We start from the raw sequence: 26,900 nt of genomic DNA, 5'->3' as shown, positions 1-26,900 counted from the left end.
CGGCTAACGGGACCTCGGTGTGTTTCCACCTCCACCATGGGCACCTCTGACAAAGCTGTGAGCCAGCCCTGGCCCTGGCCACTGTTTCCGGGATCAGGGTCCCTTGGCACCCCCTCCCTGTCCCGAGGAAACCTTGACCCACTGGTCACTGGCCACCCTCTGGGCGTGAGGCCGCCGCCCGGAGGGCACCGACCCCAGCCCCGACTACCACCCTCGGCCCCCACGCCCCCCGCCCCCGTCGCTGTGGCTGTCTGTGTCTGTGTGTCTGTCTCTCCTGTGCACAGGAGCACCGCGAGCGACCCTTCCCCTCGCAGCCACCTGAGCCCCTGGCCCTGGCACCCCGTCCCTGTCTCGTGAGTGTGGGCTGTGCAGGCCGCGGCAGGAGTGGAGCCCCGAGGAGCGGGGTGGTAGAGGCGGCGGCGGCGGCGGCATGGGAACACGTAGCCAGGGAGGCGGACAAAGCGGGGGCCAGGGCAGGCAGGCGGGCAGGTGGGCAGCTTAGGCGAGGCGCAGGCACGGCGCGCGGGTTGTGTCGGGTGGTCGGGCCAAGGCCCGCGGGAGCGCAGGAGGGCGGGCGGCGGCGGCGGCGGCGGCGGCGGCAGGCTCTTAGGGCCAGCAGGAGGAGGCTGCAAGCGTCTACGGCCATACCACCCTGAACGCGCCCGATCTCGTCTGATCTCGGAAGCTAAGCAGGGTCGGGCCTGGTTAGTACTTGGATGGGAGACCGCCTGGGAATACCGGGTGCTGTAGGCTTTTTGCCACTCGCCGGCCCCCCACGGCCACGGCCACGCCCTGCGAGCGCCGCAGCAGACCTCCGGCTCCCCTGAGGGTCCAGCACCCCTCCGTCCCCCTCTCTCCCCCGGCTCTGTGTCTCTGTCTCCTTAGGCACCAGCAGGCCCCGCGCCCCCTGCCCAGGACCTGCCTGGGGCACCAACCGCAGTGCCCGCACCGTCCCGCCTCATACCCACCCTCTCCGGGGACCGCTCCTCCACACTTGGCGGTCCCCGCACCCCCCAGACTCGGCCCCGCGAGGGGTGGGGGTGGGCTCTGCCACCCTGGCGGGCCGGCGGCTGCCACAGCAGGTGCGGCCACCTGCTCCTTCCTGCACCATGGGCTCTGACCTCTCTTCACCCACGCGGTTGCTGGCCAAGGGGAACCACGGCGTCAGGTTCAGGGCCTCGGTGTGGCCTCTGGGAAGGAAGGAAGGAAGGAAGGAAGGAAGGAAGGAAGGAAGGAAGGAAGGAAGGAAGGAAGGAAGGAAGGAAGGAAGGAAGGAAGGAGGCGGTGAGGCCCGACCACACCTGGGGGAAACTGGGCTGTGTCCGCACGCGGCCGGCGGCCTGCCTGACCCCTTGCCCCACCCAGGGAGGATGCCCTTGTCTAGAAGATCTCTGACTAGGCATGGGGCCCTCCGCGACCCCTGCCATTGATGCGCTTGGGGTACATGCAGGGCAAAGCCGCCGCGCCAGCCCCTGCCGGCCTCTGCGGACCAAGCGCAGGCGCCCTGGGGGGAGGACAGGGGCCAGTGGGCAGGTCGCAAGGAGAAGGGGCAGGGGCAGGGCACAAGGCGCAGGGGCAAGGGCAAGGGCAAGGGCAAGGGCGGGAGCAAGGGGCGGCCAGCGGGACCTGTCTCTCTCAAGTCCACCACTCTCTCAAGTCAGGTGGTACTCTCCGGGAGGGAACCTGGCCGCTCTGGCCACGGCTAACGGGACCTCGGTGTGTTTCCACCTCCACCATGGGCACCTCTGACAAAGCTGTGAGCCAGCCCTGGCCCTGGCCACTGTTTCCGGGATCAGGGTCCCTTGGCACCCCCTCCCTGTCCCGAGGAAACCTTGACCCACTGGTCACTGGCCACCCTCTGGGCGTGAGGCCGCCGCCCGGAGGGCACCGACCCCAGCCCCGACTACCACCCTCGGCCCCCACGCCCCCCGCCCCCGTCGCTGTGGCTGTCTGTGTCTGTGTGTCTGTCTCTCCTGTGCACAGGAGCACCGCGAGCGACCCTTCCCCTCGCAGCCACCTGAGCCCCTGGCCCTGGCACCCCGTCCCTGTCTCGTGAGTGTGGGCTGTGCAGGCCGCGGCAGGAGTGGAGCCCCGAGGAGCGGGGTGGTAGAGGCGGCGGCGGCGGCGGCGGCGGCATGGGAACACGTAGCCAGGGAGGCGGACAAAGCGGGGGCCAGGGCAGGCAGGCGGGCAGGTGGGCAGCTTAGGCGAGGCGCAGGCACGGCGCGCGGGTTGTGTCGGGTGGTCGGGCCAAGGCCCGTGGGAGCGCAGGAGGGCGGGCGGCGGCGGCGGCGGCGGCGGCAGGCTCTTAGGGCCAGCAGGAGGAGGCTGCAAGCGTCTACGGCCATACCACCCTGAACGCGCCCGATCTCGTCTGATCTCGGAAGCTAAGCAGGGTCGGGCCTGGTTAGTACTTGGATGGGAGACCGCCTGGGAATACCGGGTGCTGTAGGCTTTTTGCCACTCGCCGGCCCCCCACGGCCACGGCCACGCCCTGCGAGCGCCGCAGCAGACCTCCGGCTCCCCTGAGGGTCCAGCACCCCTCCGTCCCCCTCTCTCCCCCGGCTCTGTGTCTCTGTCTCCTTAGGCACCAGCAGGCCCCGCGCCCCCTGCCCAGGACCTGCCTGGGGCACCAACCGCAGTGCCCGCACCGTCCCGCCTCATACCCACCCTCTCCGGGGACCGCTCCTCCACACTTGGCGGTCCCCGCACCCCCCAGACTCGGCCCCGCGAGGGGTGGGGGTGGGCTCTGCCACCCTGGCGGGCCGGCGGCTGCCACAGCAGGTGCGGCCACCTGCTCCTTCCTGCACCATGGGCTCTGACCTCTCTTCACCCACGCGGTTGCTGGCCAAGGGGAACCACGGCGTCAGGTTCAGGGCCTCGGTGTGGCCTCTGGGAAGGAAGGAAGGAAGGAAGGAAGGAAGGAAGGAAGGAAGGAAGGAAGGAAGGAAGGAAGGAAGGAAGGAAGGAGGCGGTGAGGCCCGACCACACCTGGGGGAAACTGGGCTGTGTCCGCACGCGGCCGGCGGCCTGCCTGACCCCTTGCCCCACCCAGGGAGGATGCCCTTGTCTAGAAGATCTCTGACTAGGCATGGGGCCCTCCGCGACCCCTGCCATTGATGCGCTTGGGGTACATGCAGGGCAAAGCCGCCGCGCCAGCCCCTGCCGGCCTCTGCGGACCAAGCGCAGGCGCCCTGGGGGGAGGACAGGGGCCAGTGGGCAGGTCGCAAGGAGAAGGGGCAGGGGCAGGGCACAAGGCGCAGGGGCAAGGGCAAGGGCAAGGGCAAGGGCGGGAGCAAGGGGCGGCCAGCGGGACCTGTCTCTCTCAAGTCCACCACTCTCTCAAGTCAGGTGGTACTCTCCGGGAGGGAACCTGGCCGCTCTGGCCACGGCTAACGGGACCTCGGTGTGTTTCCACCTCCACCATGGGCACCTCTGACAAAGCTGTGAGCCAGCCCTGGCCCTGGCCACTGTTTCCGGGATCAGGGTCCCTTGGCACCCCCTCCCTGTCCCGAGGAAACCTTGACCCACTGGTCACTGGCCACCCTCTGGGCGTGAGGCCGCCGCCCGGAGGGCACCGACCCCAGCCCCGACTACCACCCTCGGCCCCCACGCCCCCCGCCCCCGTCGCTGTGGCTGTCTGTGTCTGTGTGTCTGTCTCTCCTGTGCACAGGAGCACCGCGAGCGACCCTTCCCCTCGCAGCCACCTGAGCCCCTGGCCCTGGCACCCCGTCCCTGTCTCGTGAGTGTGGGCTGTGCAGGCCGCGGCAGGAGTGGAGCCCCGAGGAGCGGGGTGGTAGAGGCGGCGGCGGCGGCGGCATGGGAACACGTAGCCAGGGAGGCGGACAAAGCGGGGGCCAGGGCAGGCAGGCGGGCAGGTGGGCAGCTTAGGCGAGGCGCAGGCACGGCGCGCGGGTTGTGTCGGGTGGTCGGGCCAAGGCCCGTGGGAGCGCAGGAGGGCGGGCGGCGGCGGCGGCGGCGGCGGCGGCGGCGGCGGCAGGCTCTTAGGGGCAGCAGGAGGAAGCTGCAAGCGTCTACGGCCATACCACCCTGAACGCGCCCGATCTCGTCTGATCTCGGAAGCTAAGCAGGGTCGGGCCTGGTTAGTACTTGGATGGGAGACCGCCTGGGAATACCGGGTGCTGTAGGCTTTTTGCCACTCGCCGGCCCCCCACGGCCACGGCCACGCCCTGCGAGCGCCGCAGCAGACCTCCGGCTCCCCTGAGGGTCCAGCACCCCTCCGTCCCCCTCTCTCCCCCGGCTCTGTGTCTCTGTCTCCTTAGGCACCAGCAGGCCCCGCGCCCCCTGCCCAGGACCTGCCTGGGGCACCAACCGCAGTGCCCGCACCGTCCCGCCTCATACCCACCCTCTCCGGGGACCGCTCCTCCACACTTGGCGGTCCCCGCACCCCCCAGACTCGGCCCCGCGAGGGGTGGGGGTGGGCTCTGCCACCCTGGCGGGCCGGCGGCTGCCACAGCAGGTGCGGCCACCTGCTCCTTCCTGCACCATGGGCTCTGACCTCTCTTCACCCACGCGGTTGCTGGCCAAGGGGAACCACGGCGTCAGGTTCAGGGCCTCGGTGTGGCCTCTGGGAAGGAAGGAAGGAAGGAAGGAAGGAAGGAAGGAAGGAAGGAAGGAAGGAAGGAAGGAAGGAAGGAAGGAAGGAAGGAGGCGGTGAGGCCCGACCACACCTGGGGGAAACTGGGCTGTGTCCGCACGCGGCCGGCGGCCTGCCTGACCCCTTGCCCCACCCAGGGAGGATGCCCTTGTCTAGAAGATCTCTGACTAGGCATGGGGCCCTCCGCGACCCCTGCCATTGATGCGCTTGGGGTACATGCAGGGCAAAGCCGCCGCGCCAGCCCCTGCCGGCCTCTGCGGACCAAGCGCAGGCGCCCTGGGGGGAGGACAGGGGCCAGTGGGCAGGTCGCAAGGAGAAGGGGCAGGGGCAGGGCACAAGGCGCAGGGGCAAGGGCAAGGGCAAGGGCAAGGGCGGGAGCAAGGGGCGGCCAGCGGGACCTGTCTCTCTCAAGTCCACCACTCTCTCAAGTCAGGTGGTACTCTCCGGGAGGGAACCTGGCCGCTCTGGCCACGGCTAACGGGACCTCGGTGTGTTTCCACCTCCACCATGGGCACCTCTGACAAAGCTGTGAGCCAGCCCTGGCCCTGGCCACTGTTTCCGGGATCAGGGTCCCTTGGCACCCCCTCCCTGTCCCGAGGAAACCTTGACCCACTGGTCACTGGCCACCCTCTGGGCGTGAGGCCGCCGCCCGGAGGGCACCGACCCCAGCCCCGACTACCACCCTCGGCCCCCACGCCCCCCGCCCCCGTCGCTGTGGCTGTCTGTGTCTGTGTGTCTGTCTCTCCTGTGCACAGGAGCACCGCGAGCGACCCTTCCCCTCGCAGCCACCTGAGCCCCTGGCCCTGGCACCCCGTCCCTGTCTCGTGAGTGTGGGCTGTGCAGGCCGCGGCAGGAGTGGAGCCCCGAGGAGCGGGGTGGTAGAGGCGGCGGCGGCGGCGGCATGGGAACACGTAGCCAGGGAGGCGGACAAAGCGGGGGCCAGGGCAGGCAGGCGGGCAGGTGGGCAGCTTAGGCGAGGCGCAGGCACGGCGCGCGGGTTGTGTCGGGTGGTCGGGCCAAGGCCCGCGGGAGCGCAGGAGGGCGGGCGGCGGCGGCGGCGGCGGCGGCGGCAGGCTCTTAGGGCCAGCAGGAGGAGGCTGCAAGCGTCTACGGCCATACCACCCTGAACGCGCCCGATCTCGTCTGATCTCGGAAGCTAAGCAGGGTCGGGCCTGGTTAGTACTTGGATGGGAGACCGCCTGGGAATACCGGGTGCTGTAGGCTTTTTGCCACTCGCCGGCCCCCCACGGCCACGGCCACGCCCTGCGAGCGCCGCAGCAGACCTCCGGCTCCCCTGAGGGTCCAGCACCCCTCCGTCCCCCTCTCTCCCCCGGCTCTGTGTCTCTGTCTCCTTAGGCACCAGCAGGCCCCGCGCCCCCTGCCCAGGACCTGCCTGGGGCACCAACCGCAGTGCCCGCACCGTCCCGCCTCATACCCACCCTCTCCGGGGACCGCTCCTCCACACTTGGCGGTCCCCGCACCCCCCAGACTCGGCCCCGCGAGGGGTGGGGGTGGGCTCTGCCACCCTGGCGGGCCGGCGGCTGCCACAGCAGGTGCGGCCACCTGCTCCTTCCTGCACCATGGGCTCTGACCTCTCTTCACCCACGCGGTTGCTGGCCAAGGGGAACCACGGCGTCAGGTTCAGGGCCTCGGTGTGGCCTCTGGGAAGGAAGGAAGGAAGGAAGGAAGGAAGGAAGGAAGGAAGGAAGGAAGGAAGGAAGGAAGGAAGGAAGGAAGGAAGGAAGGAAGGAAGGAGGCGGTGAGGCCCGACCACACCTGGGGGAAACTGGGCTGTGTCCGCACGCGGCCGGCGGCCTGCCTGACCCCTTGCCCCACCCAGGGAGGATGCCCTTGTCTAGAAGATCTCTGACTAGGCATGGGGCCCTCCGCGACCCCTGCCATTGATGCGCTTGGGGTACATGCAGGGCAAAGCCGCCGCGCCAGCCCCTGCCGGCCTCTGCGGACCAAGCGCAGGCGCCCTGGGGGGAGGACAGGGGCCAGTGGGCAGGTCGCAAGGAGAAGGGGCAGGGGCAGGGCACAAGGCGCAGGGGCAAGGGCAAGGGCAAGGGCAAGGGCGGGAGCAAGGGGCGGCCAGCGGGACCTGTCTCTCTCAAGTCCACCACTCTCTCAAGTCAGGTGGTACTCTCCGGGAGGGAACCTGGCCGCTCTGGCTACGGCTAACGGGACCTCGGTGTGTTTCCACCTCCACCATGGGCACCTCTGACAAAGCTGTGAGCCAGCCCTGGCCCTGGCCACTGTTTCCGGGATCAGGGTCCCTTGGCACCCCCTCCCTGTCCCGAGGAAACCTTGACCCACTGGTCACTGGCCACCCTCTGGGCGTGAGGCCGCCGCCCGGAGGGCACCGACCCCAGCCCCGACTACCACCCTCGGCCCCCACGCCCCCCGCCCCCGTCGCTGTGGCTGTCTGTGTCTGTGTGTCTGTCTCTCCTGTGCACAGGAGCACCGCGAGCGACCCTTCCCCTCGCAGCCACCTGAGCCCCTGGCCCTGGCACCCCGTCCCTGTCTCGTGAGTGTGGGCTGTGCAGGCCGCGGCAGGAGTGGAGCCCCGAGGAGCGGGGTGGTAGAGGCGGCGGCGGCGGCGGCATGGGAACACGTAGCCAGGGAGGCGGACAAAGCGGGGGCCAGGGCAGGCAGGCGGGCAGGTGGGCAGCTTAGGCGAGGCGCAGGCACGGCGCGCGGGTTGTGTCGGGTGGTCGGGCCAAGGCCCGTGGGAGCGCAGGAGGGCGGGCGGCGGCGGCGGCGGCGGCGGCGGCGGCGGCGGCAGGCTCTTAGGGGCAGCAGGAGGAAGCTGCAAGCGTCTACGGCCATACCACCCTGAACGCGCCCGATCTCGTCTGATCTCGGAAGCTAAGCAGGGTCGGGCCTGGTTAGTACTTGGATGGGAGACCGCCTGGGAATACCGGGTGCTGTAGGCTTTTTGCCACTCGCCGGCCCCCCACGGCCACGGCCACGCCCTGCGAGCGCCGCAGCAGACCTCCGGCTCCCCTGAGGGTCCAGCACCCCTCCGTCCCCCTCTCTCCCCCGGCTCTGTGTCTCTGTCTCCTTAGGCACCAGCAGGCCCCGCGCCCCCTGCCCAGGACCTGCCTGGGGCACCAACCGCAGTGCCCGCACCGTCCCGCCTCATACCCACCCTCTCCGGGGACCGCTCCTCCACACTTGGCGGTCCCCGCACCCCCCAGACTCGGCCCCGCGAGGGGTGGGGGTGGGCTCTGCCACCCTGGCGGGCCGGCGGCTGCCACAGCAGGTGCGGCCACCTGCTCCTTCCTGCACCATGGGCTCTGACCTCTCTTCACCCACGCGGTTGCTGGCCAAGGGGAACCACGGCGTCAGGTTCAGGGCCTCGGTGTGGCCTCTGGGAAGGAAGGAAGGAAGGAAGGAAGGAAGGAAGGAAGGAAGGAAGGAAGGAAGGAAGGAAGGAAGGAAGGAAGGAAGGAGGCGGTGAGGCCCGACCACACCTGGGGGAAACTGGGCTGTGTCCGCACGCGGCCGGCGGCCTGCCTGACCCCTTGCCCCACCCAGGGAGGATGCCCTTGTCTAGAAGATCTCTGACTAGGCATGGGGCCCTCCGCGACCCCTGCCATTGATGCGCTTGGGGTACATGCAGGGCAAAGCCGCCGCGCCAGCCCCTGCCGGCCTCTGCGGACCAAGCGCAGGCGCCCTGGGGGGAGGACAGGGGCCAGTGGGCAGGTCGCAAGGAGAAGGGGCAGGGGCAGGGCACAAGGCGCAGGGGCAAGGGCAAGGGCAAGGGCAAGGGCGGGAGCAAGGGGCGGCCAGCGGGACCTGTCTCTCTCAAGTCCACCACTCTCTCAAGTCAGGTGGTACTCTCCGGGAGGGAACCTGGCCGCTCTGGCCACGGCTAACGGGACCTCGGTGTGTTTCCACCTCCACCATGGGCACCTCTGACAAAGCTGTGAGCCAGCCCTGGCCCTGGCCACTGTTTCCGGGATCAGGGTCCCTTGGCACCCCCTCCCTGTCCCGAGGAAACCTTGACCCACTGGTCACTGGCCACCCTCTGGGCGTGAGGCCGCCGCCCGGAGGGCACCGACCCCAGCCCCGACTACCACCCTCGGCCCCCACGCCCCCCGCCCCCGTCGCTGTGGCTGTCTGTGTCTGTGTGTCTGTCTCTCCTGTGCACAGGAGCACCGCGAGCGACCCTTCCCCTCGCAGCCACCTGAGCCCCTGGCCCTGGCACCCCGTCCCTGTCTCGTGAGTGTGGGCTGTGCAGGCCGCGGCAGGAGTGGAGCCCCGAGGAGCGGGGTGGTAGAGGCGGCGGCGGCGGCGGCATGGGAACACGTAGCCAGGGAGGCGGACAAAGCGGGGGCCAGGGCAGGCAGGCGGGCAGGTGGGCAGCTTAGGCGAGGCGCAGGCACGGCGCGCGGGTTGTGTCGGGTGGTCGGGCCAAGGCCCGCGGGAGCGCAGGAGGGCGGGCGGCGGCGGCGGCGGCGGCGGCGGCAGGCTCTTAGGGCCAGCAGGAGGAGGCTGCAAGCGTCTACGGCCATACCACCCTGAACGCGCCCGATCTCGTCTGATCTCGGAAGCTAAGCAGGGTCGGGCCTGGTTAGTACTTGGATGGGAGACCGCCTGGGAATACCGGGTGCTGTAGGCTTTTTGCCACTCGCCGGCCCCCCACGGCCACGGCCACGCCCTGCGAGCGCCGCAGCAGACCTCCGGCTCCCCTGAGGGTCCAGCACCCCTCCGTCCCCCTCTCTCCCCCGGCTCTGTGTCTCTGTCTCCTTAGGCACCAGCAGGCCCCGCGCCCCCTGCCCAGGACCTGCCTGGGGCACCAACCGCAGTGCCCGCACCGTCCCGCCTCATACCCACCCTCTCCGGGGACCGCTCCTCCACACTTGGCGGTCCCCGCACCCCCCAGACTCGGCCCCGCGAGGGGTGGGGGTGGGCTCTGCCACCCTGGCGGGCCGGCGGCTGCCACAGCAGGTGCGGCCACCTGCTCCTTCCTGCACCATGGGCTCTGACCTCTCTTCACCCACGCGGTTGCTGGCCAAGGGGAACCACGGCGTCAGGTTCAGGGCCTCGGTGTGGCCTCTGGGAAGGAAGGAAGGAAGGAAGGAAGGAAGGAAGGAAGGAAGGAAGGAAGGAAGGAAGGAAGGAAGGAAGGAAGGAAGGAAGGAAGGAAGGAGGCGGTGAGGCCCGACCACACCTGGGGGAAACTGGGCTGTGTCCGCACGCGGCCGGCGGCCTGCCTGACCCCTTGCCCCACCCAGGGAGGATGCCCTTGTCTAGAAGATCTCTGACTAGGCATGGGGCCCTCCGCGACCCCTGCCATTGATGCGCTTGGGGTACATGCAGGGCAAAGCCGCCGCGCCAGCCCCTGCCGGCCTCTGCGGACCAAGCGCAGGCGCCCTGGGGGGAGGACAGGGGCCAGTGGGCAGGTCGCAAGGAGAAGGGGCAGGGGCAGGGCACAAGGCGCAGGGGCAAGGGCAAGGGCAAGGGCAAGGGCAAGGGCGGGAGCAAGGGGCGGCCAGCGGGACCTGTCTCTCTCAAGTCCACCACTCTCTCAAGTCAGGTGGTACTCTCCGGGAGGGAACCTGGCCGCTCTGGCCACGGCTAACGGGACCTCGGTGTGTTTCCACCTCCACCATGGGCACCTCTGACAAAGCTGTGAGCCAGCCCTGGCCCTGGCCACTGTTTCCGGGATCAGGGTCCCTTGGCACCCCCTCCCTGTCCCGAGGAAACCTTGACCCACTGGTCACTGGCCACCCTCTGGGCGTGAGGCCGCCGCCCGGAGGGCACCGACCCCAGCCCCGACTACCACCCTCGGCCCCCACGCCCCCCGCCCCCGTCGCTGTGGCTGTCTGTGTCTGTGTGTCTGTCTCTCCTGTGCACAGGAGCACCGCGAGCGACCCTTCCCCTCGCAGCCACCTGAGCCCCTGGCCCTGGCACCCCGTCCCTGTCTCGTGAGTGTGGGCTGTGCAGGCCGCGGCAGGAGTGGAGCCCCGAGGAGCGGGGTGGTAGAGGCGGCGGCGGCGGCGGCATGGGAACACGTAGGCAGGGAGGCGGACAAAGCGGGGGCCAGGGCAGGCAGGCGGGCAGGTGGGCAGCTTAGGCGAGGCGCAGGCACGGCGCGCGGGTTGTGTCGGGTGGTCGGGCCAAGGCCGTGGGAGCGCAGGAGGGCGGGCGGCGGCGGCGGCGGCGGCGGCGGCGGCGGCGGCGGCAGGCTCTTAGGGCCAGCAGGAGGAGGCTGCAAGCGTCTACGGCCATACCACCCTGAACGCGCCCGATCTCGTCTGATCTCGGAAGCTAAGCAGGGTCGGGCCTGGTTAGTACTTGGATGGGAGACCGCCTGGGAATACCGGGTGCTGTAGGCTTTTTGCCACTCGCCGGCCCCCCACGGCCACGGCCACGCCCTGCGAGCGCCGCAGCAGACCTCCGGCTCCCCTGAGGGTCCAGCACCCCTCCGTCCCCCTCTCTCCCCCGGCTCTGTGTCTCTGTCTCCTTAGGCACCAGCAGGCCCCGCGCCCCCTGCCCAGGACCTGCCTGGGGCACCAACCGCAGTGCCCGCACCGTCCCGCCTCATACCCACCCTCTCCGGGGACCGCTCCTCCACACTTGGCGGTCCCCGCACCCCCCAGACTCGGCCCCGCGAGGGGTGGGGGTGGGCTCTGCCACCCTGGCGGGCCGGCGGCTGCCACAGCAGGTGCGGCCACCTGCTCCTTCCTGCACCATGGGCTCTGACCTCTCTTCACCCACGCGGTTGCTGGCCAAGGGGAACCACGGCGTCAGGTTCAGGGCCTCGGTGTGGCCTCTGGGAAGGAAGGAAGGAAGGAAGGAAGGAAGGAAGGAAGGAAGGAAGGAAGGAAGGAAGGAAGGAAGGAAGGAAGGAAGGAAGGAAGGAAGGAAGGAAGGAAGGAGGCGGTGAGGCCCGACCACACCTGGGGGAAACTGGGCTGTGTCCGCACGCGGCCGGCGGCCTGCCTGACCCCTTGCCCCACCCAGGGAGGATGCCCTTGTCTAGAAGATCTCTGACTAGGCATGGGGCCCTCCGCGACCCCTGCCATTGATGCGCTTGGGGTACATGCAGGGCAAAGCCGCCGCGCCAGCCCCTGCCGGCCTCTGCGGACCAAGCGCAGGCGCCCTGGGGGGAGGACAGGGGCCAGTGGGCAGGTCGCAAGGAGAAGGGGCAGGGGCAGGGCACAAGGCGCAGGGGCAAGGGCAAGGGCAAGGGCAAGGGCGGGAGCAAGGGGCGGCCAGCGGGACCTGTCTCTCTCAAGTCCACCACTCTCTCAAGTCAGGTGGTACTCTCCGGGAGGGAACCTGGCCGCTCTGGCCACGGCTAACGGGACCTCGGTGTGTTTCCACCTCCACCATGGGCACCTCTGACAAAGCTGTGAGCCAGCCCTGGCCCTGGCCACTGTTTCCGGGATCAGGGTCCCTTGGCACCCCCTCCCTGTCCCGAGGAAACCTTGACCCACTGGTCACTGGCCACCCTCTGGGCGTGAGGCCGCCGCCCGGAGGGCACCGACCCCAGCCCCGACTACCACCCTCGGCCCCCACGCCCCCCGCCCCCGTCGCTGTGGCTGTCTGTGTCTGTGTGTCTGTCTCTCCTGTGCACAGGAGCACCGCGAGCGACCCTTCCCCTCGCAGCCACCTGAGCCCCTGGCCCTGGCACCCCGTCCCTGTCTCGTGAGTGTGGGCTGTGCAGGCCGCGGCAGGAGTGGAGCCCCGAGGAGCGGGGTGGTAGAGGCGGCGGCGGCGGCGGCATGGGAACACGTAGCCAGGGAGGCGGACAAAGCGGGGGCCAGGGCAGGCAGGCGGGCAGGTGGGCAGCTTAGGCGAGGCGCAGGCACGGCGCGCGGGTTGTGTCGGGTGGTCGGGCCAAGGCCCGCGGGAGCGCAGGAGGGCGGGCGGCGGCGGCGGCGGCGGCGGCGGCAGGCTCTTAGGGCCAGCAGGAGGAGGCTGCAAGCGTCTACGGCCATACCACCCTGAACGCGCCCGATCTCGTCTGATCTCGGAAGCTAAGCAGGGTCGGGCCTGGTTAGTACTTGGATGGGAGACCGCCTGGGAATACCGGGTGCTGTAGGCTTTTTGCCACTCGCCGGCCCCCCACGGCCACGGCCACGCCCTGCGAGCGCCGCAGCAGACCTCCGGCTCCCCTGAGGGTCCAGCACCCCTCCGTCCCCCTCTCTCCCCCGGCTCTGTGTCTCTGTCTCCTTAGGCACCAGCAGGCCCCGCGCCCCCTGCCCAGGACCTGCCTGGGGCACCAACCGCAGTGCCCGCACCGTCCCGCCTCATACCCACCCTCTCCGGGGACCGCTCCTCCACACTTGGCGGTCCCCGCACCCCCCAGACTCGGCCCCGCGAGGGGTGGGGGTGGGCTCTGCCACCCTGGCGGGCCGGCGGCTGCCACAGCAGGTGCGGCCACCTGCTCCTTCCTGCACCATGGGCTCTGACCTCTCTTCACCCACGCGGTTGCTGGCCAAGGGGAACCACGGCGTCAGGTTCAGGGCCTCGGTGTGGCCTCTGGGAAGGAAGGAAGGAAGGAAGGAAGGAAGGAAGGAAGGAAGGAAGGAAGGAAGGAAGGAAGGAAGGAAGGAAGGAAGGAAGGAAGGAGGCGGTGAGGCCCGACCACACCTGGGGGAAACTGGGCTGTGTCCGCACGCGGCCGGCGGCCTGCCTGACCCCTTGCCCCACCCAGGGAGGATGCCCTTGTCTAGAAGATCTCTGACTAGGCATGGGGCCCTCCGCGACCCCTGCCATTGATGCGCTTGGGGTACATGCAGGGCAAAGCCGCCGCGCCAGCCCCTGCCGGCCTCTGCGGACCAAGCGCAGGCGCCCTGGGGGGAGGACAGGGGCCAGTGGGCAGGTCGCAAGGAGAAGGGGCAGGGGCAGGGCACAAGGCGCAGGGGCAAGGGCAAGGGCAAGGGCGGGAGCAAGGGGCGGCCAGCGGGACCTGTCTCTCTCAAGTCCACCACTCTCTCAAGTCAGGTGGTACTCTCCGGGAGGGAACCTGGCCGCTCTGGCCACGGCTAACGGGACCTCGGTGTGTTTCCACCTCCACCATGGGCACCTCTGACAAAGCTGTGAGCCAGCCCTGGCCCTGGCCACTGTTTCCGGGATCAGGGTCCCTTGGCACCCCCTCCCTGTCCCGAGGAAACCTTGACCCACTGGTCACTGGCCACCCTCTGGGCGTGAGGCCGCCGCCCGGAGGGCACCGACCCCAGCCCCGACTACCACCCTCGGCCCCCACGCCCCCCGCCCCCGTCGCTGTGGCTGTCTGTGTCTGTGTGTCTGTCTCTCCTGTGCACAGGAGCACCGCGAGCGACCCTTCCCCTCGCAGCCACCTGAGCCCCTGGCCCTGGCACCCCGTCCCTGTCTCGTGAGTGTGGGCTGTGCAGGCCGCGGCAGGAGTGGAGCCCCGAGGAGCGGGGTGGTAGAGGCGGCGGCGGCGGCGGCATGGGAACACGTAGCCAGGGAGGCGGACAAAGCGGGGGCCAGGGCAGGCAGGCGGGCAGGTGGGCAGCTTAGGCGAGGCGCAGGCACGGCGCGCGGGTTGTGTCGGGTGGTCGGGCCAAGGCCCGTGGGAGCGCAGGAGGGCGGGCGGCGGCGGCGGCGGCGGCGGCGGCGGCGGCGGCGGCAGGCTCTTAGGGCCAGCAGGAGGAAGCTGCAAGCGTCTACGGCCATACCACCCTGAACGCGCCCGATCTCGTCTGATCTCGGAAGCTAAGCAGGGTCGGGCCTGGTTAGTACTTGGATGGGAGACCGCCTGGGAATACCGGGTGCTGTAGGCTTTTTGCCACTCGCCGGCCCCCCACGGCCACGGCCACGCCCTGCGAGCGCCGCAGCAGACCTCCGGCTCCCCTGAGGGTCCAGCACCCCTCCGTCCCCCTCTCTCCCCCGGCTCTGTGTCTCTGTCTCCTTAGGCACCAGCAGGCCCCGCGCCCCCTGCCCAGGACCTGCCTGGGGCACCAACCGCAGTGCCCGCACCGTCCCGCCTCATACCCACCCTCTCCGGGGACCGCTCCTCCACACTTGGCGGTCCCCGCACCCCCCAGACTCGGCCCCGCGAGGGGTGGGGGTGGGCTCTGCCACCCTGGCGGGCCGGCGGCTGCCACAGCAGGTGCGGCCACCTGCTCCTTCCTGCACCATGGGCTCTGACCTCTCTTCACCCACGCGGTTGCTGGCCAAGGGGAACCACGGCGTCAGGTTCAGGGCCTCGGTGTGGCCTCTGGGAAGGAAGGAAGGAAGGAAGGAAGGAAGGAAGGAAGGAAGGAAGGAAGGAAGGAAGGAAGGAAGGAAGGAAGGAAGGAAGGAAGGAAGGAAGGAAGGAGGCGGTGAGGCCCGACCACACCTGGGGGAAACTGGGCTGTGTCCGCACGCGGCCGGCGGCCTGCCTGACCCCTTGCCCCACCCAGGGAGGATGCCCTTGTCTAGAAGATCTCTGACTAGGCATGGGGCCCTCCGCGACCCCTGCCATTGATGCGCTTGGGGTACATGCAGGGCAAAGCCGCCGCGCCAGCCCCTGCCGGCCTCTGCGGACCAAGCGCAGGCGCCCTGGGGGGAGGACAGGGGCCAGTGGGCAGGTCGCAAGGAGAAGGGGCAGGGGCAGGGCACAAGGCGCAGGGGCAAGGGCAAGGGCAAGGGCAAGGGCAAGGGCGGGAGCAAGGGGCGGCCAGCGGGACCTGTCTCTCTCAAGTCCACCACTCTCTCAAGTCAGGTGGTACTCTCCGGGAGGGAACCTGGCCGCTCTGGCCACGGCTAACGGGACCTCGGTGTGTTTCCACCTCCACCATGGGCACCTCTGACAAAGCTGTGAGCCAGCCCTGGCCCTGGCCACTGTTTCCGGGATCAGGGTCCCTTGGCACCCCCTCCCTGTCCCGAGGAAACCTTGACCCACTGGTCACTGGCCACCCTCTGGGCGTGAGGCCGCCGCCCGGAGGGCACCGACCCCAGCCCCGACTACCACCCTCGGCCCCCACGCCCCCCGCCCCCGTCGCTGTGGCTGTCTGTGTCTGTGTGTCTGTCTCTCCTGTGCACAGGAGCACCGCGAGCGACCCTTCCCCTCGCAGCCACCTGAGCCCCTGGCCCTGGCACCCCGTCCCTGTCTCGTGAGTGTGGGCTGTGCAGGCCGCGGCAGGAGTGGAGCCCCGAGGAGCGGGGTGGTAGAGGCGGCGGCGGCGGCGGCATGGGAACACGTAGGCAGGGAGGCGGACAAAGCGGGGGCCAGGGCAGGCAGGCGGGCAGGTGGGCAGCTTAGGCGAGGCGCAGGCACGGCGCGCGGGTTGTGTCGGGTGGTCGGGCCAAGGCCGTGGGAGCGCAGGAGGGCGGGCGGCGGCGGCGGCGGCGGCGGCGGCGGCGGCGGCGGCAGGCTCTTAGGGCCAGCAGGAGGAGGCTGCAAGCGTCTACGGCCATACCACCCTGAACGCGCCCGATCTCGTCTGATCTCGGAAGCTAAGCAGGGTCGGGCCTGGTTAGTACTTGGATGGGAGACCGCCTGGGAATACCGGGTGCTGTAGGCTTTTTGCCACTCGCCGGCCCCCCACGGCCACGGCCACGCCCTGCGAGCGCCGCAGCAGACCTCCGGCTCCCCTGAGGGTCCAGCACCCCTCCGTCCCCCTCTCTCCCCCGGCTCTGTGTCTCTGTCTCCTTAGGCACCAGCAGGCCCCGCGCCCCCTGCCCAGGACCTGCCTGGGGCACCAACCGCAGTGCCCGCACCGTCCCGCCTCATACCCACCCTCTCCGGGGACCGCTCCTCCACACTTGGCGGTCCCCGCACCCCCCAGACTCGGCCCCGCGAGGGGTGGGGGTGGGCTCTGCCACCCTGGCGGGCCGGCGGCTGCCACAGCAGGTGCGGCCACCTGCTCCTTCCTGCACCATGGGCTCTGACCTCTCTTCACCCACGCGGTTGCTGGCCAAGGGGAACCACGGCGTCAGGTTCAGGGCCTCGGTGTGGCCTCTGGGAAGGAAGGAAGGAAGGAAGGAAGGAAGGAAGGAAGGAAGGAAGGAAGGAAGGAAGGAAGGAAGGAAGGAAGGAAGGAGGCGGTGAGGCCCGACCACACCTGGGGGAAACTGGGCTGTGTCCGCACGCGGCCGGCGGCCTGCCTGACCCCTTGCCCCACCCAGGGAGGATGCCCTTGTCTAGAAGATCTCTGACTAGGCATGGGGCCCTCCGCGACCCCTGCCATTGATGCGCTTGGGGTACATGCAGGGCAAAGCCGCCGCGCCAGCCCCTGCCGGCCTCTGCGGACCAAGCGCAGGCGCCCTGGGGGGAGGACAGGGGCCAGTGGGCAGGTCGCAAGGAGAAGGGGCAGGGGCAGGGCACAAGGCGCAGGGGCAAGGGCAAGGGCAAGGGCAAGGGCGGGAGCAAGGGGCGGCCAGCGGGACCTGTCTCTCTCAAGTCCACCACTCTCTCAAGTCAGGTGGTACTCTCCGGGAGGGAACCTGGCCGCTCTGGCCACGGCTAACGGGACCTCGGTGTGTTTCCACCTCCACCATGGGCACCTCTGACAAAGCTGTGAGCCAGCCCTGGCCCTGGCCACTGTTTCCGGGATCAGGGTCCCTTGGCACCCCCTCCCTGTCCCGAGGAAACCTTGACCCACTGGTCACTGGCCACCCTCTGGGCGTGAGGCCGCCGCCCGGAGGGCACCGACCCCAGCCCCGACTACCACCCTCGGCCCCCACGCCCCCCGCCCCCGTCGCTGTGGCTGTCTGTGTCTGTGTGTCTGTCTCTCCTGTGCACAGGAGCACCGCGAGCGACCCTTCCCCTCGCAGCCACCTGAGCCCCTGGCCCTGGCACCCCGTCCCTGTCTCGTGAGTGTGGGCTGTGCAGGCCGCGGCAGGAGTGGAGCCCCGAGGAGCGGGGTGGTAGAGGCGGCGGCGGCGGCGGCATGGGAACACGTAGCCAGGGAGGCGGACAAAGCGGGGGCCAGGGCAGGCAGGCGGGCAGGTGGGCAGCTTAGGCGAGGCGCAGGCACGGCGCGCGGGTTGTGTCGGGTGGTCGGGCCAAGGCCCACGGGAGCGCAGGAGGGCGGGCGGCGGCGGCGGCGGCGGCGGCGGCAGGCTCTTAGGGCCAGCAGGAGGAGGCTGCAAGCGTCTACGGCCATACCACCCTGAACGCGCCCGATCTCGTCTGATCTCGGAAGCTAAGCAGGGTCGGGCCTGGTTAGTACTTGGATGGGAGACCGCCTGGGAATACCGGGTGCTGTAGGCTTTTTGCCACTCGCCGGCCCCCCACGGCCACGGCCACGCCCTGCGAGCGCCGCAGCAGACCTCCGGCTCCCCTGAGGGTCCAGCACCCCTCCGTCCCCCTCTCTCCCCCGGCTCTGTGTCTCTGTCTCCTTAGGCACCAGCAGGCCCCGCGCCCCCTGCCCAGGACCTGCCTGGGGCACCAACCGCAGTGCCCGCACCGTCCCGCCTCATACCCACCCTCTCCGGGGACCGCTCCTCCACACTTGGCGGTCCCCGCACCCCCCAGACTCGGCCCCGCGAGGGGTGGGGGTGGGCTCTGCCACCCTGGCGGGCCGGCGGCTGCCACAGCAGGTGCGGCCACCTGCTCCTTCCTGCACCATGGGCTCTGACCTCTCTTCACCCACGCGGTTGCTGGCCAAGGGGAACCACGGCGTCAGGTTCAGGGCCTCGGTGTGGCCTCTGGGAAGGAAGGAAGGAAGGAAGGAAGGAAGGAAGGAAGGAAGGAAGGAAGGAAGGAAGGAAGGAAGGAAGGAAGGAAGGAAGGAAGGAAGGAAGGAAGGAAGGAGGCGGTGAGGCCCGACCACACCTGGGGGAAACTGGGCTGTGTCCGCACGCGGCCGGCGGCCTGCCTGACCCCTTGCCCCACCCAGGGAGGATGCCCTTGTCTAGAAGATCTCTGACTAGGCATGGGGCCCTCCGCGACCCCTGCCATTGATGCGCTTGGGGTACATGCAGGGCAAAGCCGCCGCGCCAGCCCCTGCCGGCCTCTGCGGACCAAGCGCAGGCGCCCTGGGGGGAGGACAGGGGCCAGTGGGCAGGTCGCAAGGAGAAGGGGCAGGGGCAGGGCACAAGGCGCAGGGGCAAGGGCAAGGGCAAGGGCAAGGGCGGGAGCAAGGGGCGGCCAGCGGGACCTGTCTCTCTCAAGTCCACCACTCTCTCAAGTCAGGTGGTACTCTCCGGGAGGGAACCTGGCCGCTCTGGCCACGGCTAACGGGACCTCGGTGTGTTTCCACCTCCACCATGGGCACCTCTGACAAAGCTGTGAGCCAGCCCTGGCCCTGGCCACTGTTTCCGGGATCAGGGTCCCTTGGCACCCCCTCCCTGTCCCGAGGAAACCTTGACCCACTGGTCACTGGCCACCCTCTGGGCGTGAGGCCGCCGCCCGGAGGGCACCGACCCCAGCCCCGACTACCACCCTCGGCCCCCACGCCCCCCGCCCCCGTCGCTGTGGCTGTCTGTGTCTGTGTGTCTGTCTCTCCTGTGCACAGGAGCACCGCGAGCGACCCTTCCCCTCGCAGCCACCTGAGCCCCTGGCCCTGGCACCCCGTCCCTGTCTCGTGAGTGTGGGCTGTGCAGGCCGCGGCAGGAGTGGAGCCCCGAGGAGCGGGGTGGTAGAGGCGGCGGCGGCGGCGGCATGGGAACACGTAGCCAGGGAGGCGGACAAAGCGGGGGCCAGGGCAGGCAGGCGGGCAGGTGGGCAGCTTAGGCGAGGCGCAGGCACGGCGCGCGGGTTGTGTCGGGTGGTCGGGCCAAGGCCCGCGGGAGCGCAGGAGGGCGGGCGGCGGCGGCGGCGGCGGCGGCGGCGGCAGGCTCTTAGGGCCAGCAGGAGGAGGCTGCAAGCGTCTACGGCCATACCACCCTGAACGCGCCCGATCTCGTCTGATCTCGGAAGCTAAGCAGGGTCGGGCCTGGTTAGTACTTGGATGGGAGACCGCCTGGGAATACCGGGTGCTGTAGGCTTTTTGCCACTCGCCGGCCCCCCACGGCCACGGCCACGCCCTGCGAGCGCCGCAGCAGACCTCCGGCTCCCCTGAGGGTCCAGCACCCCTCCGTCCCCCTCTCTCCCCCGGCTCTGTGTCTCTGTCTCCTTAGGCACCAGCAGGCCCCGCGCCCCCTGCCCAGGACCTGCCTGGGGCACCAACCGCAGTGCCCGCACCGTCCCGCCTCATACCCACCCTCTCCGGGGACCGCTCCTCCACACTTGGCGGTCCCCGCACCCCCCAGACTCGGCCCCGCGAGGGGTGGGGGTGGGCTCTGCCACCCTGGCGGGCCGGCGGCTGCCACAGCAGGTGCGGCCACCTGCTCCTTCCTGCACCATGGGCTCTGACCTCTCTTCACCCACGCGGTTGCTGGCCAAGGGGAACCACGGCGTCAGGTTCAGGGCCTCGGTGTGGCCTCTGGGAAGGAAGGAAGGAAGGAAGGAAGGAAGGAAGGAAGGAAGGAAGGAAGGAAGGAAGGAAGGAAGGAAGGAAGGAAGGAGGCGGTGAGGCCCGACCACACCTGGGGGAAACTGGGCTGTGTCCGCACGCGGCCGGCGGCCTGCCTGACCCCTTGCCCCACCCAGGGAGGATGCCCTTGTCTAGAAGATCTCTGACTAGGCATGGGGCCCTCCGCGACCCCTGCCATTGATGCGCTTGGGGTACATGCAGGGCAAAGCCGCCGCGCCAGCCCCTGCCGGCCTCTGCGGACCAAGCGCAGGCGCCCTGGGGGGAGGACAGGGGCCAGTGGGCAGGTCGCAAGGAGAAGGGGCAGGGGCAGGGCACAAGGCGCAGGGGCAAGGGCAAGGGCAAGGGCAAGGGCAAGGGCGGGAGCAAGGGGCGGCCAGCGGGACCTGTCTCTCTCAAGTCCACCACTCTCTCAAGTCAGGTGGTACTCTCCGGGAGGGAACCTGGCCGCTCTGGCCACGGCTAACGGGACCTCGGTGTGTTTCCACCTCCACCATGGGCACCTCTGACAAAGCTGTGAGCCAGCCCTGGCCCTGGCCACTGTTTCCGGGATCAGGGTCCCTTGGCACCCCCTCCCTGTCCCGAGGAAACCTTGACCCACTGGTCACTGGCCACCCTCTGGGCGTGAGGCCGCCGCCCGGAGGGCACCGACCCCAGCCCCGACTACCACCCTCGGCCCCCACGCCCCCCGCCCCCGTCGCTGTGGCTGTCTGTGTCTGTGTGTCTGTCTCTCCTGTGCACAGGAGCACCGCGAGCGACCCTTCCCCTCGCAGCCACCTGAGCCCCTGGCCCTGGCACCCCGTCCCTGTCTCGTGAGTGTGGGCTGTGCAGGCCGCGGCAGGAGTGGAGCCCCGAGGAGCGGGGTGGTAGAGGCGGCGGCGGCGGCGGCATGGGAACACGTAGCCAGGGAGGCGGACAAAGCGGGGGCCAGGGCAGGCAGGCGGGCAGGTGGGCAGCTTAGGCGAGGCGCAGGCACGGCGCGCGGGTTGTGTCGGGTGGTCGGGCCAAGGCCCGTGGGAGCGCAGGAGGGCGGGCGGCGGCGGCGGCGGCGGCGGCGGCGGCGGCGGCGGCAGGCTCTTAGGGCCAGCAGGAGGAAGCTGCAAGCGTCTACGGCCATACCACCCTGAACGCGCCCGATCTCGTCTGATCTCGGAAGCTAAGCAGGGTCGGGCCTGGTTAGTACTTGGATGGGAGACCGCCTGGGAATACCGGGTGCTGTAGGCTTTTTGCCACTCGCCGGCCCCCCACGGCCACGGCCACGCCCTGCGAGCGCCGCAGCAGACCTCCGGCTCCCCTGAGGGTCCAGCACCCCTCCGTCCCCCTCTCTCCCCCGGCTCTGTGTCTCTGTCTCCTTAGGCACCAGCAGGCCCCGCGCCCCCTGCCCAGGACCTGCCTGGGGCACCAACCGCAGTGCCCGCACCGTCCCGCCTCATACCCACCCTCTCCGGGGACCGCTCCTCCACACTTGGCGGTCCCCGCACCCCCCAGACTCGGCCCCGCGAGGGGTGGGGGTGGGCTCTGCCACCCTGGCGGGCCGGCGGCTGCCACAGCAGGTGCGGCCACCTGCTCCTTCCTGCACCATGGGCTCTGACCTCTCTTCACCCACGCGGTTGCTGGCCAAGGGGAACCACGGCGTCAGGTTCAGGGCCTCGGTGTGGCCTCTGGGAAGGAAGGAAGGAAGGAAGGAAGGAAGGAAGGAAGGAAGGAAGGAAGGAAGGAAGGAAGGAAGGAAGGAAGGAAGGAAGGAAGGAAGGAGGCGGTGAGGCCCGACCACACCTGGGGGAAACTGGGCTGTGTCCGCACGCGGCCGGCGGCCTGCCTGACCCCTTGCCCCACCCAGGGAGGATGCCCTTGTCTAGAAGATCTCTGACTAGGCATGGGGCCCTCCGCGACCCCTGCCATTGATGCGCTTGGGGTACATGCAGGGCAAAGCCGCCGCGCCAGCCCCTGCCGGCCTCTGCGGACCAAGCGCAGGCGCCCTGGGGGGAGGACAGGGGCCAGTGGGCAGGTCGCAAGGAGAAGGGGCAGGGGCAGGGCACAAGGCGCAGGGGCAAGGGCAAGGGCAAGGGCAAGGGCGGGAGCAAGGGGCGGCCAGCGGGACCTGTCTCTCTCAAGTCCACCACTCTCTCAAGTCAGGTGGTACTCTCCGGGAGGGAACCTGGCCGCTCTGGCCACGGCTAACGGGACCTCGGTGTGTTTCCACCTCCACCATGGGCACCTCTGACAAAGCTGTGAGCCAGCCCTGGCCCTGGCCACTGTTTCCGGGATCAGGGTCCCTTGGCACCCCCTCCCTGTCCCGAGGAAACCTTGACCCACTGGTCACTGGCCACCCTCTGGGCGTGAGGCCGCCGCCCGGAGGGCACCGACCCCAGCCCCGACTACCACCCTCGGCCCCCACGCCCCCCGCCCCCGTCGCTGTGGCTGTCTGTGTCTGTGTGTCTGTCTCTCCTGTGCACAGGAGCACCGCGAGCGACCCTTCCCCTCGCAGCCACCTGAGCCCCTGGCCCTGGCACCCCGTCCCTGTCTCGTGAGTGTGGGCTGTGCAGGCCGCGGCAGGAGTGGAGCCCCGAGGAGCGGGGTGGTAGAGGCGGCGGCGGCGGCGGCATGGGAACACGTAGCCAGGGAGGCGGACAAAGCGGGGGCCAGGGCAGGCAGGCGGGCAGGTGGGCAGCTTAGGCGAGGCGCAGGCACGGCGCGCGGGTTGTGTCGGGTGGTCGGGCCAAGGCCCGTGGGAGCGCAGGAGGGCGGGCGGCGGCGGCGGCGGCGGCGGCGGCGGCGGCGGCGGCAGGCTCTTAGGGCCAGCAGGAGGAAGCTGCAAGCGTCTACGGCCATACCACCCTGAACGCGCCCGATCTCGTCTGATCTCGGAAGCTAAGCAGGGTCGGGCCTGGTTAGTACTTGGATGGGAGACCGCCTGGGAATACCGGGTGCTGTAGGCTTTTTGCCACTCGCCGGCCCCCCACGGCCACGGCCACGCCCTGCGAGCGCCGCAGCAGACCTCCGGCTCCCCTGAGGGTCCAGCACCCCTCCGTCCCCCTCTCTCCCCCGGCTCTGTGTCTCTGTCTCCTTAGGCACCAGCAGGCCCCGCGCCCCCTGCCCAGGACCTGCCTGGGGCACCAACCGCAGTGCCCGCACCGTCCCGCCTCATACCCACCCTCTCCGGGGACCGCTCCTCCACACTTGGCGGTCCCCGCACCCCCCAGACTCGGCCCCGCGAGGGGTGGGGGTGGGCTCTGCCACCCTGGCGGGCCGGCGGCTGCCACAGCAGGTGCGGCCACCTGCTCCTTCCTGCACCATGGGCTCTGACCTCTCTTCACCCACGCGGTTGCTGGCCAAGGGGAACCACGGCGTCAGGTTCAGGGCCTCGGTGTGGCCTCTGGGAAGGAAGGAAGGAAGGAAGGAAGGAAGGAAGGAAGGAAGGAAGGAAGGAAGGAAGGAAGGAAGGAAGGAAGGAAGGAAGGAAGGAAGGAAGGAGGCGGTGAGGCCCGACCACACCTGGGGGAAACTGGGCTGTGTCCGCACGCGGCCGGCGGCCTGCCTGACCCCTTGCCCCACCCAGGGAGGATGCCCTTGTCTAGAAGATCTCTGACTAGGCATGGGGCCCTCCGCGACCCCTGCCATTGATGCGCTTGGGGTACATGCAGGGCAAAGCCGCCGCGCCAGCCCCTGCCGGCCTCTGCGGACCAAGCGCAGGCGCCCTGGGGGGAGGACAGGGGCCAGTGGGCAGGTCGCAAGGAGAAGGGGCAGGGGCAGGGCACAAGGCGCAGGGGCAAGGGCAAGGGCAAGGGCAAGGGCGGGAGCAAGGGGCGGCCAGCGGGACCTGTCTCTCTCAAGTCCACCACTCTCTCAAGTCAGGTGGTACTCTCCGGGAGGGAACCTGGCCGCTCTGGCCACGGCTAACGGGACCTCGGTGTGTTTCCACCTCCACCATGGGCACCTCTGACAAAGCTGTGAGCCAGCCCTGGCCCTGGCCACTGTTTCCGGGATCAGGGTCCCTTGGCACCCCCTCCCTGTCCCGAGGAAACCTTGACCCACTGGTCACTGGCCACCCTCTGGGCGTGAGGCCGCCGCCCGGAGGGCACCGACCCCAGCCCCGACTACCACCCTCGGCCCCCACGCCCCCCGCCCCCGTCGCTGTGGCTGTCTGTGTCTGTGTGTCTGTCTCTCCTGTGCACAGGAGCACCGCGAGCGACCCTTCCCCTCGCAGCCACCTGAGCCCCTGGCCCTGGCACCCCGTCCCTGTCTCGTGAGTGTGGGCTGTGCAGGCCGCGGCAGGAGTGGAGCCCCGAGGAGCGGGGTGGTAGAGGCGGCGGCGGCGGCGGCATGGGAACACGTAGCCAGGGAGGCGGACAAAGCGGGGGCCAGGGCAGGCAGGCGGGCAGGTGGGCAGCTTAGGCGAGGCGCAGGCACGGCGCGCGGGTTGTGTCGGGTGGTCGGGCCAAGGCCCGCGGGAGCGCAGGAGGGCGGGCGGGCGGCGGCGGCGGCGGCGGCGGCAGGCTCTTAGGGCCAGCAGGAGGAGGCTGCAAGCGTCTACGGCCATACCACCCTGAACGCGCCCGATCTCGTCTGATCTCGGAAGCTAAGCAGGGTCGGGCCTGGTTAGTACTTGGATGGGAGACCGCCTGGGAATACCGGGTGCTGTAGGCTTTTTGCCACTCGCCGGCCCCCCACGGCCACGGCCACGCCCTGCGAGCGCCGCAGCAGACCTCCGGCTCCCCTGAGGGTCCAGCACCCCTCCGTCCCCCTCTCTCCCCCGGCTCTGTGTCTCTGTCTCCTTAGGCACCAGCAGGCCCCGCGCCCCCTGCCCAGGACCTGCCTGGGGCACCAACCGCAGTGCCCGCACCGTCCCGCCTCATACCCACCCTCTCCGGGGACCGCTCCTCCACACTTGGCGGTCCCCGCACCCCCCAGACTCGGCCCCGCGAGGGGTGGGGGTGGGCTCTGCCACCCTGGCGGGCCGGCGGCTGCCACAGCAGGTGCGGCCACCTGCTCCTTCCTGCACCATGGGCTCTGACCTCTCTTCACCCACGCGGTTGCTGGCCAAGGGGAACCACGGCGTCAGGTTCAGGGCCTCGGTGTGGCCTCTGGGAAGGAAGGAAGGAAGGAAGGAAGGAAGGAAGGAAGGAAGGAAGGAAGGAAGGAAGGAAGGAAGGAAGGAAGGAAGGAAGGAGGCGGTGAGGCCCGACCACACCTGGGGGAAACTGGGCTGTGTCCGCACGCGGCCGGCGGCCTGCCTGACCCCTTGCCCCACCCAGGGAGGATGCCCTTGTCTAGAAGATCTCTGACTAGGCATGGGGCCCTCCGCGACCCCTGCCATTGATGCGCTTGGGGTACATGCAGGGCAAAGCCGCCGCGCCAGCCCCTGCCGGCCTCTGCGGACCAAGCGCAGGCGCCCTGGGGGGAGGACAGGGGCCAGTGGGCAGGTCGCAAGGAGAAGGGGCAGGGGCAGGGCACAAGGCGCAGGGGCAAGGGCAAGGGCAAGGGCAAGGGCGGGAGCAAGGGGCGGCCAGCGGGACCTGTCTCTCTCAAGTCCACCACTCTCTCAAGTCAGGTGGTACTCTCCGGGAGGGAACCTGGCCGCTCTGGCTACGGCTAACGGGACCTCGGTGTGTTTCCACCTCCACCATGGGCACCTCTGACAAAGCTGTGAGCCAGCCCTGGCCCTGGCCACTGTTTCCGGGATCAGGGTCCCTTGGCACCCCCTCCCTGTCCCGAGGAAACCTTGACCCACTGGTCACTGGCCACCCTCTGGGCGTGAGGCCGCCGCCCGGAGGGCACCGACCCCAGCCCCGACTACCACCCTCGGCCCCCACGCCCCCCGCCCCCGTCGCTGTGGCTGTCTGTGTCTGTGTGTCTGTCTCTCCTGTGCACAGGAGCACCGCGAGCGACCCTTCCCCTCGCAGCCACCTGAGCCCCTGGCCCTGGCACCCCGTCCCTGTCTCGTGAGTGTGGGCTGTGCAGGCCGCGGCAGGAGTGGAGCCCCGAGGAGCGGGGTGGTAGAGGCGGCGGCGGCGGCGGCATGGGAACACGTAGGCAGGGAGGCGGACAAAGCGGGGGCCAGGGCAGGCAGGCGGGCAGGTGGGCAGCTTAGGCGAGGCGCAGGCACGGCGCGCGGGTTGTGTCGGGTGGTCGGGCCAAGGCCCGTGGGAGCGCAGGAGGGCGGGCGGCGGCGGCGGCGGCGGCGGCGGCGGCGGCGGCAGGCTCTTAGGGCCAGCAGGAGGAAGCTGCAAGCGTCTACGGCCATACCACCCTGAACGCGCCCGATCTCGTCTGATCTCGGAAGCTAAGCAGGGTCGGGCCTGGTTAGTACTTGGATGGGAGACCGCCTGGGAATACCGGGTGCTGTAGGCTTTTTGCCACTCGCCGGCCCCCCACGGCCACGGCCACGCCCTGCGGCGCCGCAGCAGACCTCCGGCTCCCCTGAGGGTCCAGCACCCCTCCGTCCCCCTCTCTCCCCCGGCTCTGTGTCTCTGTCTCCTTAGGCACCAGCAGGCCCCGCGCCCCCTGCCCAGGACCTGCCTGGGGCACCAACCGCAGTGCCCGCACCGTCCCGCCTCATACCCACCCTCTCCGGGGACCGCTCCTCCACACTTGGCGGTCCCCGCACCCCCCAGACTCGGCCCCGCGAGGGGTGGGGGTGGGCTCTGCCACCCTGGCGGGCCGGCGGCTGCCACAGCAGGTGCGGCCACCTGCTCCTTCCTGCACCATGGGCTCTGACCTCTCTTCACCCACGCGGTTGCTGGCCAAGGGGAACCACGGCGTCAGGTTCAGGGCCTCGGTGTGGCCTCTGGGAAGGAAGGAAGGAAGGAAGGAAGGAAGGAAGGAAGGAAGGAAGGAAGGAAGGAAGGAAGGAAGGAAGGAAGGAAGGAAGGAAGGAGGCGGTGAGGCCCGAC

At 70.1% G+C, this 26,900-nt stretch overlaps 16 non-coding genes across 16 annotated transcripts; all 16 read left to right on the top strand.

The window, feature by feature from the left end:
- Positions 1–634: 634 nt before the first annotated feature.
- On the top strand, positions 635–753 carry LOC142436034 (5S ribosomal RNA). Its single transcript, XR_012781730.1, has one exon. It is a non-coding gene; the product is annotated as a 5S ribosomal RNA (ribosomal RNA).
- A 1,583-nt stretch (positions 754–2,336) lies between these two features.
- Positions 2,337–2,455, top strand: LOC142436031 (5S ribosomal RNA). Its single transcript, XR_012781728.1, has one exon. It is a non-coding gene; the product is annotated as a 5S ribosomal RNA (ribosomal RNA).
- Positions 2,456–4,032: 1,577 nt separating this feature from the next.
- On the top strand, positions 4,033–4,151 carry LOC142436030 (5S ribosomal RNA). Its single transcript, XR_012781727.1, has one exon. It is a non-coding gene; the product is annotated as a 5S ribosomal RNA (ribosomal RNA).
- Positions 4,152–5,723: 1,572 nt separating this feature from the next.
- Positions 5,724–5,842, top strand: LOC142436029 (5S ribosomal RNA). The gene has a single exon (XR_012781726.1). It is a non-coding gene; the product is annotated as a 5S ribosomal RNA (ribosomal RNA).
- Positions 5,843–7,435: 1,593 nt separating this feature from the next.
- Positions 7,436–7,554, top strand: LOC142436028 (5S ribosomal RNA). Its single transcript, XR_012781725.1, has one exon. It is a non-coding gene; the product is annotated as a 5S ribosomal RNA (ribosomal RNA).
- Positions 7,555–9,126: 1,572 nt separating this feature from the next.
- On the top strand, positions 9,127–9,245 carry LOC142436027 (5S ribosomal RNA). The gene has a single exon (XR_012781724.1). It is a non-coding gene; the product is annotated as a 5S ribosomal RNA (ribosomal RNA).
- A 1,601-nt stretch (positions 9,246–10,846) lies between these two features.
- On the top strand, positions 10,847–10,965 carry LOC142436026 (5S ribosomal RNA). The gene has a single exon (XR_012781723.1). It is a non-coding gene; the product is annotated as a 5S ribosomal RNA (ribosomal RNA).
- A 1,596-nt stretch (positions 10,966–12,561) lies between these two features.
- On the top strand, positions 12,562–12,680 carry LOC142436025 (5S ribosomal RNA). Its single transcript, XR_012781722.1, has one exon. It is a non-coding gene; the product is annotated as a 5S ribosomal RNA (ribosomal RNA).
- A 1,586-nt stretch (positions 12,681–14,266) lies between these two features.
- LOC142436024 (5S ribosomal RNA) lies at positions 14,267–14,385 on the top strand. Its single transcript, XR_012781721.1, has one exon. It is a non-coding gene; the product is annotated as a 5S ribosomal RNA (ribosomal RNA).
- A 1,609-nt stretch (positions 14,386–15,994) lies between these two features.
- On the top strand, positions 15,995–16,113 carry LOC142436023 (5S ribosomal RNA). Its single transcript, XR_012781720.1, has one exon. It is a non-coding gene; the product is annotated as a 5S ribosomal RNA (ribosomal RNA).
- A 1,572-nt stretch (positions 16,114–17,685) lies between these two features.
- On the top strand, positions 17,686–17,804 carry LOC142436022 (5S ribosomal RNA). The gene has a single exon (XR_012781719.1). It is a non-coding gene; the product is annotated as a 5S ribosomal RNA (ribosomal RNA).
- Positions 17,805–19,403: 1,599 nt separating this feature from the next.
- Positions 19,404–19,522, top strand: LOC142436062 (5S ribosomal RNA). Its single transcript, XR_012781757.1, has one exon. It is a non-coding gene; the product is annotated as a 5S ribosomal RNA (ribosomal RNA).
- Positions 19,523–21,112: 1,590 nt separating this feature from the next.
- Positions 21,113–21,231, top strand: LOC142436056 (5S ribosomal RNA). The gene has a single exon (XR_012781751.1). It is a non-coding gene; the product is annotated as a 5S ribosomal RNA (ribosomal RNA).
- A 1,596-nt stretch (positions 21,232–22,827) lies between these two features.
- LOC142436044 (5S ribosomal RNA) lies at positions 22,828–22,946 on the top strand. The gene has a single exon (XR_012781740.1). It is a non-coding gene; the product is annotated as a 5S ribosomal RNA (ribosomal RNA).
- Positions 22,947–24,535: 1,589 nt separating this feature from the next.
- On the top strand, positions 24,536–24,654 carry LOC142436032 (5S ribosomal RNA). Its single transcript, XR_012781729.1, has one exon. It is a non-coding gene; the product is annotated as a 5S ribosomal RNA (ribosomal RNA).
- A 1,585-nt stretch (positions 24,655–26,239) lies between these two features.
- LOC142436021 (5S ribosomal RNA) lies at positions 26,240–26,358 on the top strand. Its single transcript, XR_012781718.1, has one exon. It is a non-coding gene; the product is annotated as a 5S ribosomal RNA (ribosomal RNA).
- The last annotated feature ends 542 nt before the right edge of the window (positions 26,359–26,900 follow it).

The sequence above is a fragment of the Tenrec ecaudatus genome, unplaced genomic scaffold (assembly GCF_050624435.1).
Source record: "Tenrec ecaudatus isolate mTenEca1 unplaced genomic scaffold, mTenEca1.hap1 Scaffold_1262, whole genome shotgun sequence".
Taxonomy (NCBI): Eukaryota; Metazoa; Chordata; class Mammalia; order Afrosoricida; family Tenrecidae; genus Tenrec; species Tenrec ecaudatus.
The sequence above is the reverse complement of the archived record's forward strand: the minus strand, read 5'-3'. Positions and strand labels throughout refer to the sequence as shown.